The sequence below is a fragment of the Schistocerca nitens genome, chromosome 4 (genome assembly GCF_023898315.1).
Source record: "Schistocerca nitens isolate TAMUIC-IGC-003100 chromosome 4, iqSchNite1.1, whole genome shotgun sequence".
Classification (NCBI taxonomy): domain Eukaryota; kingdom Metazoa; phylum Arthropoda; class Insecta; order Orthoptera; family Acrididae; genus Schistocerca; species Schistocerca nitens.
In genome coordinates, this window is record NC_064617.1 from 187,600,798 (window position 1) to 187,609,764 (window position 8,967).

An 8,967-nucleotide genomic window follows, 5' to 3' on the forward strand; every position below is an offset into this window, starting at 1 on the left:
AGTTCGGACATGAGTTTAAATTCAGGGCTGCAAAAGGCATCGACGGCTGCCGTTAGAGCATCTTCCCTTTCCCTCGCCCCTCCCTGCCGCCGCTTCCAACACTGTTCCGCATTACACATTTGTGAAGTGACCCTTCCGTGTCTGTATGTCGCCCCTAACCGAGTGGTAGCTGGCAGTGGTTGTGGCAACAATGCAACTGTAAAGTAATTTTAATCGGAGTTCAGTGTTTTCGCTCCACACTCAAGAGGACAGTGAACTGGAGCAACATCATGCTGTAGTCACATTAACCTTCGTACCAGCAAATGCACGTCTTCCAGCAGGGGAGGCAGGGTCACCCACAGGAAGTGCAGACACACCTCGCCTGTGAGTCGTTGTGACCAGTCCCACGCGGCGGTCACCAACAAATGGCTCTGAGCACTGTGGGACTTAACTTCTGAGGTCATTAGTCCCCTAGCACTTAGAACTACTTAAACCTAACTAACCTAAGGACGTCACACACATCCATGCCCGAGGCAGGATTCTAACCTGCGACAGTAGCGGTCGCGCGGTTCCAGACTGTAGCGCCTATAACCGCTCGGCCACTCCGGCCGGCGCGGTCACCAACAATCCCCGCCCACACGTTGCCGCTGAATCGCTGCTGACGGTTGGCTGTCACCATACCGCGGTGATTATCCGCGACCCACAGCTGAGTGATGTGAAGGTTGACGATACCTCACTTCGTAATGGCAGCCGCATCTGTGAGCAGGACGGATGACAGAAATTCCAGCACCTTGGAGATCTGTGCGACGGACCAGCGATAATAACGTCGCCATGGAAGCAAGTCCACAGGTAATAAGGCGGTATCGCGTTGCAAGTGGTATGGAAAGTGGCAACTGTAGAGAACATAACACACTGTCGTCTGGCGAACCCCCTCCTGGCGGGCCATGTGTCTGTTGCGGAGACCGGGCTCACTGTCAAAGATCTTTTATATACATCTTCAAGTGCGTGTTCGTCCGTTGCACCTCATTTTCGGCTATATGCCCATCTGATGTTTTTTATTCCTTATCTTCTCAGGATTAGGTTTCTGCAGTTTTCCCTGTGTAGGAGGCAACTCCTTCTAGTAGCATATATGGTATTAGTTGCTATTGCCAGTGGTGCTTTCGAAAACACAGCAGATAGGTGATCACAGACTCTTACTAAATTGAGCTTAAACACTTTAGTCTCATGATCACTTCAATATAGATACAATTACTCGACATCAGAACTGCAATTGACTACTGCAGTCTGTGCATTTTGGAAAGGTTGATTCTGAAACGTCCTTTTGTCCGACGAAGCATGGTGAAATTCCAGGACAGTCGATGTTAGAATTCTGAAAATCCTCATCAGCTACGTTGAAGCACAGGTGCTGGACTTGGCACTTTAGAGACATAAGGTATGGTATAGATACGTCGACGATACCTTCGTTGTGTGGTCCCAAGGTGAAGAACAGCTCGGGCACTTCCTAAGACACGTGAACAGTCTCCATGCCAACCGAAAATTTATCACGGAGGTAGAAAATGACCAACAGCTACCCTTTCTAGATGTGCTGGTCACGAGGGATGGTGAAAACCTGGGACACAGCGCATATCGGAACCCGATACCTGCTCAAACTATCGGACCACCACCCGAGCCACAAAACAGGCATGATTAACACGCTCGTAACGCGAGGAAGACGAACGTGTGAACCGCAGCACCGCAGACGTGAGGTGAAGCACCTGGTAAGCGTCTTGAAGAGAAATCGGTACACCACCAGTTACATAAGAAGTGTCACAGACTCAAAAACTTATTGTCGAAGTGATACATGGGAAAAAGAAATGTCAGGTACGCCGTTTCTGCCAAACATTCCCAGAGTGACGGCCAGAATCGGACTTATATTGCGGAAACACGGCGTAAAGACTATTTATAAACAGACAAAGAAGATATTGCAATATCGGGAGTGTACCGTATACCATGTATATGTGGAAAAGTCTATGTTCCTAAGACTGGATGCTCAATCAGCACCAGGATTACCGAACTTAAGTGGCGCTGTAAGTTGGGGCAGGTAGAGAAATCGGTCGTGGCAGAGCACGTGCTGTGTGAAACCGACTACGTAGTGCTTGCTGTAGAGAAGAGCTATTACACCCGCTTGTTCAGGAAAGCTACAGAAATACGCAAACATGACAACAGCTTCAACAAGAAAGAAGAAAGCCTCAAACTGAACGGATCCCGGATTCTCGTGCTGCAGAGAACGAACTTTGCAGGTAGAAAGTGGAGAATCGCAGTGGTAATGACCACGGGAAAGCCCTTGGACGTTGGCGCGCCAGGTACATCTAAAACGCGTCCACGAACTCGACTTCATCCCACCACCAGCAATGGAAGGTGAGGCTTCAACAATGCCAGCCACTCGGGTTGGCGAAACGTCAAGCAAAATTACACTATGTGATCAAAAGTATCCGGACACCTGGCTGAAAATGACTTACAAGTTCGTGGCGCCATCCATCGGTAATGCTGGAATTCAATATGGTGTTAGCCCATCCTCCACTTTGATGGCAGCTTCCACTCACGCAGCATATGTTCAGTCAGGTGCTGTAATGTTTCTTGGGGATTGGCAACCCATTCTTCACAGATTGTTGCACTGAGGAGATGTATCGACGTCGGTCGGTGAGAGCAGGCACGAAGTCGGCGTTCCAACACACCCCGAAGGTATTCTATAGGATTCAGGTCAGGATTCTGTGCAGGCCAGTCCATTACAAGGATGTTATTGTCGTGTAACCACTCCGCCACAGGCCGTGCATAATGAACAGGTGTTCGATCGTGCTGAAAGATGCAATGCCATCTCCGAGTTGCTCTTCAACAGTGGGAAGCAAGAAGGTGCTTAAAACATCAATGTAGACCTGTGCTGTAATAGTGCCACGCAAAACAACAACGAGTGCAAGGCTTCTCCATGAAAAACACGACCACATCATAAAACAACCAACTCCGACTTTTACAGTTGGCACTACACACGCTGGCAGATGACGTTTACCGGGCATTCGTCATACCCACACCCTGCCATCGGATCGCCACATTGTGTAGCGTGATACGTCACTCCACACGACGTTTTTCCACTGTTCAGTCGTCAAACGTTTACGCTCGTTACACCAAGCGAGTCGTCGTTTGGAATTTATTAGCGTGATGTGTGGCTTATGAGTAGCCGCCTAACCATGAAATCCAAGTTTTGTCACCTCCTGCCTAACTGTCATAGTACTTGCAGTGGATCCTGATGCAGTTTGGAATTCCTGTGCCGGTCTGGATAGATGTCTGTCTATTACACATTACGACCTCTTCAACTGTCAGCGGTCTTTGTCAGTCAACAGACGAGGTCGGCCTGTACTTTTTTGTGCTGTACGTGTCCCTTCACGTTTCCACTTCACTACCATATCGGAAACAGTAGACCTAGGGATGTTTAGGAGTGTGGAAATACCGCGTACAGACGTATGACACAAGTGATATCAAATCACCTGACCACGTTCGATGTCCGTGAGTTCCGCGGGGCGCCCCATTCTGCTCTCTCACGATGTCTAATGACTACTGAGGTCGCTGATATGGCAGCACAATGCACCTAATATGAAAAAAGTATGTTTTCGGAAGTGGCCGGATACTTTTGATCACATAGTGTATCAAACCAACGTCGCCCGAACTACTTGAGACAGAAGCCAATAGGCAATTTCTCAACAAGTGACCACGAAAGACTTAAAAATTTTGTACATCGAGAGACTGTGCATGATACGAAAACAGGATAGTGGTGGACAATTAAAGCAACACGATTTACGGGACCATTCTTTCTCCACCAAACCAAAACTCTGACACTTCACAGTAACCTATTTTCAGAGAACTAGCAGCTAAGTAAAATATGTACAGATGTTAGATACAAGACTTGCAAGTATTAAGAGATATTGTTATAGAAACTATTGCCATAGTACTGTAATAGACATATTAGCGATGTGCGCATAGATATCTAAAGTTATGATAATACCAGTACGCCACATGCCGGAGTCCGAAGCATGAGCCACAGCGTTTGCGACGACCAGAGTCGGCGTTCCCGCTATTGGCTCCCGTGCGACGTCAGACAAAGTGAAACACCTTGTAGATACAATGTAGTATCTATCCTGACAAAATACAGTCAATATTGCATATCACAAAATCCCAATGGAAAGTGTAATCTTCTTTACGGTCGGCTGTTTCTTTCTGTAGCAGTGAGAAACGTGATTTCCTGCTACTGCGGTCACTGGAGCTCTGCATTTTTCGACTCGTAGACCTGCTGGGCGAAAAATGGAGTGGTGGACGTGTAATTTGTAGCTGCTGAAGCGAGCCATCTGCTTCTGGCGCAACCGGGGTTATGGTCCAGCGGCCCGGTGCCCTGACACGCACCAACGGAAAGAAGTTTCCACGGTCTCCTGACCGATAGCTTTCACCTAAATACGAAAATTTGATGCACAGCGGTAAAAAAAAAGTTTAAGGGCAACGACAGGTTTTATAATGTTTTAGGCACAGAGGCTGTGGCTAACAAATATCTACAAATTCTCTACTGGTGGCTTCAATATATTTTCTTTTCGACCATCAAATTTGTTTGTTCAGATATAAGTGTCAGTCGGCAGAGCGAAACACGTTGTGAATTTTCTTCGGTCACACAAATCGAAAGTAATTACTTCATTTTATCCGTCACTAACATTTGTTACAAGTTAAAACTACGTCCCAGACCGGGTCTCTAACTGCCTTTCATTGTTAGGACCCTACCAATTGTCTCTTTTTTTTTTTTTTTTTTTTTGTTTCTAGCCTCCACTTCCAATCCCTCATACCTTCGCAACAAGTACCTGCTTCATCATTACGACTTAGGACTTGGCTAAAGATATGATGAGTCACTAAAATATTCTTATTCCTAGATTATTTCTGAGTTAAAAGGAGAAACAGTGGCTGATTATTTACGTCGAAGGCGATGAGATTCCTCTTATGTTTTCAGTATGAAAGCTAATAAAGTAAAATGGCAGTTCCTACCAGGACCAGCAAAGTAAAGTAATGTATTGCCCACAGTGAATGACGTGAATTAGTAAAAAAATAAGTACAAAAAAGATAAGTAAATATAAAGAAATAATGTTTTAAGACATCTTCTGAACTGAGATAAGAATATCCTCGTCGTGTTTCCAACTTCCAATATTGATTAAGTGGGTATTATCTGTAGATTTCTATCTCTGGCTTGTTCACTGATAGTGTGTCACCATGAGTTTGCTCATTACTAAGTGTCGTGACCTCATTTGACATTAACTTTATTCCTTAAGTAACTGGATCTTTGACTAGACGTCTCCATCCACACCTATCATCAACTCTTGTTAACGTAATGTGAAGAGACAGGTTGGTAATCGTCTTCGTTTGATCCCCTCATCCACATGCTGCTCTGGCTTCTGTTTTTAATTGTTGCCCTCCAAGAAGGTCTTTTCTTAATAACATTCCCTGCTATTTTCAAAATGTTCCAAAGATCCGGGTGTGGTTCTGACTGACAAGGGAAGGAAAAGTTATTCTACGAGGTGACTCCTTGAAGATATTACAAACTTTCAGGGATGCTGGAGAAGGGTAAATGTAGCAATCTGAGGTAAGGGACCCTGGTCAGGCAACGACGTAGGCGAAAATTACAAGCGGAAATCGCTGTAATACCTTTGACAGAGGAGTACTTCTACTGCAAGCAATTTGCTTTCAATGTTTTGGGAAGAGGTAGTATGGACCAAAAGAAGAAAAAAATATACCGTAAACATGTGCTCGGAAGCGAATACCTTAACAGCTATCAGCACTCACCCGTCTGTGCTACCGTGAAACATATCTCTTTTACTGAACAAGTGCCCATAGCTCTTAAGTTAGGCGCTTTATAGCCCATGTTTACTAGACAATTTTTTCTTGTTTTACTCCATACTACCTCCTACCAACTCAAGGAAAGCAAAGGGCTTGCAGTACAAGAGGTCCACTGTCAGAAGTACCACAACGATTTTCACTTATAAATTTCGGCTAGCTCGTTTATGGACGAGGATCCTTTGCCTCAAATTGATACATTTTCCATTATTCCTGAAAGTTTGTATCATCATAACGGAATCGCAATGTACAACGGAAGCGGTGTTTCTTTTTTCTGTCCACGATACGCATAAAATATTTCTTCATCAGCACATCTCGAAGGTATCAATCTGACTCTTGGCACTAGTTTTCACCGTACAGACGACGCAGTCGTAAAAGAATCCGGGGAACAGCAACGATTCCGCCAAGCACGTATTAGTTGTTTTCGATTATCCTGGGTTGTGGCAGCTCTTAGTGAGTTTAGCCATTGTGGCTCAGCCAAGAACGATTCGGCGTTTTATTTCATAGTTTCCTGTGCCATTGATCACACACCCTGTTTTTTGAGTCATCAGTTTTCTGACTGGTTTGATGCGGCTCGCCACGAATTCCTCTCCTGTGCCAACCTCTTCATCTCAGAGTAGCACTTGCAATCTACAACCTCAGTTATTTGCTGGATGTATTCCAATCTCTGTTTTCCTCTACAGTTTTTGCCCTCTACAGCTCTCACTAGTACCGTGGGAGTACCTTATGTCATAACAGATGTCCTGTCATCCTGTCCCTTCTCCTTGTCAGTGTTTTCCACATATTATTTTCCTCTCAGATTCTCCGTAGAACCTCTTCATTCATTACCTTACCAGTACACGTAATTTTCAACATTCGTCTGTAGCAACACATCTAGAATGCTTCGATTCTCTTCTGTTCCGGTTTTCCCACAGTCCATGTTTCACTATCATACAACTTTGTGCTCCAAATGTGCATTCTCAGAAATTTATTCCTCAAATTAAGTTCTATGTTCGATAGTAGTAATCTTCGTTTCGTCAGGAATGCCCTTTTTGCCAGTGGTGTTCTGCTTTTGATGTCCTCCTAGCTCCGTCCGTCATTGGTTATTTTGCTGCCAAGGTAGTATATTAGCTTCATCTGCTTCGTGACCATCAATCCTGATGTTAAATTTGTCGCTGTTCTCATTTATGCTACATCTCATTACATTTGTCTTTCTCAATCCATACTCTGTGCTCATTAGACTGTTCATTCCATTCAGCAGATAATGTAATTCTTATTTGCTTTCGCTCAGGATAGCAATGTCAGAATGGTTCAAATGGCTCTAAGCACTATGGGACTTGTCATCTGAGGTCATCAGTCCCCTAGACTTAGACCTACTTAAACCTAACTAACATAAGAACATCATACACATCCATGCCACAACGGCCGGCCGATAGCAATGTCGTCAGCGACTCGTGTCATTGATATCCTTTCGCACTGAATTTTAATTCCACTTCTGAACATTTCTTTTTTTCCCCATCATCGCTTCTTCGATTTACAGATTTAATAGTAGCGGCGAAAGACTACATCCCAGTCTTACACCCTTGTTAATCCGAGCACTTCGTTCTTGGGCAACGGCCTTACCGCAGTGGATACACCGGTTCCCGCCAGATCACCGAAGTTAAGCGCTGTCGGGCGTGGCTGGCACTTGGATGGCTGACCATCTGGGCTGCCATGCGCTGTTGCTATTTTTCGAGGTGCACTCAGCCTCGTGATGCCAATTGAGGAGCTACTCGACCGAATAGTAGAGGCTCCGGTCACAGAAAACCATCATAAAGACCACACGCCCCTTCTATCCGCACCTGAGCTGAGGATGAAACGGCGGTCGGATGATCCCGATGGACCACTTGTAGCTGACGATGGAGTGCATAGATACTTCGTTCTTGGTCGTCCACTCTTATTATTTCCTCTTGGCTCTTTTACATATTGTATATTACCTCTCTCTCTCCCTATAGCTTTCCCCTATTTTCCTCAGAATTTCTAATATCTTGCACTGTTTTACATTGTCGAATGGTTTCTCCAAGTTGACAAATCCTATGAACATTGTATTGATTTTTCTTTAGTCTTGCTTCTATTACCAACAGCAATGTTAGTATTGCCTCTCTGGTGCCTTTACCTTTCCTAAAGCCAAACATCGTCACCTAACACATCCTCAACTTTCTTTTCCATTCTTCTGTGTATTATTCTTTTAAGCAACTTGGATGCATGAGCTGTTGAGCTGATTGTGCGATTATCCTTGTACTTATCAGCACTTGCAGTCTTAGGAATTGTAAAGATGATGTTTTTCGGAAAAAAATGGTTCAAATGGCTCTGAGCACTATGGGACTTAACTTCTAAGGTCATCAGTCCCCTAGAACTTAGAACTACTTAAACCTAACTAACCTAAGGACATCACACACATCCATGCCCGAGGCAGGATTCGAACCTGCGACCGTAGTGGTCACGCGGTTCCAGACTGTAGCGCCTAGAACCGCACGGCCACCCCGGGCCGGCTGTTTTTCTGAAAGTCAGATGGTATGTCACCATACTTATACATTCTACACACCAATGTGAATAGTCGTTTTGTTGCCACTTCCGCCAATGATTTAAAATTTCTTATGGAATGTTATCTGCTTCTTCTGCCTTATTTGATCTTAAGTCCTCCAAAACTCTCTTAAATTCTGGTTCTCATACTGGATCCCCTATCTCTTCTAAATCTACTCCTTTTTCCTCTTCTATCACATCGGACAAATCTTCCCCCTCCTAGAGGCCTTCAAGTACTCTTTCTAACTAACTACTCTCTCCTCTACATTTAACAATGGAGTTCCCGTTGCACTCTTAATGTTACCACCTTTGCTTTTAATTTCACCGAAGATATGATTTTCCTATACGCCGAGTCAGTCCATAGGATAATGAGAGAGAAAGATTCTAGAAAGGCACAATTATTCACAATATCCAGATCTTTTAAGTTGGATTTGATTTCAAACTTGTCGATTAATAACCATTTGTTTGTTCTTTTTCATGTTAGTGTCTACGCTGAAATTTAAATCAACAGTCTGGGGAACAGCTCACTAAGTTCTGTTAGGGAGGATAGTA

The 8,967-nt window shown here is 44.5% G+C and overlaps 1 pseudogene; it reads left to right on the forward strand.

The window, feature by feature from the left end:
- Nucleotides 1-7,462: 7,462 nt before the first annotated feature.
- Nucleotides 7,463-7,580, forward strand: LOC126253951 (5S ribosomal RNA; annotated as a pseudogene).
- Nucleotides 7,581-8,967: the final 1,387 nt, after the last annotated feature.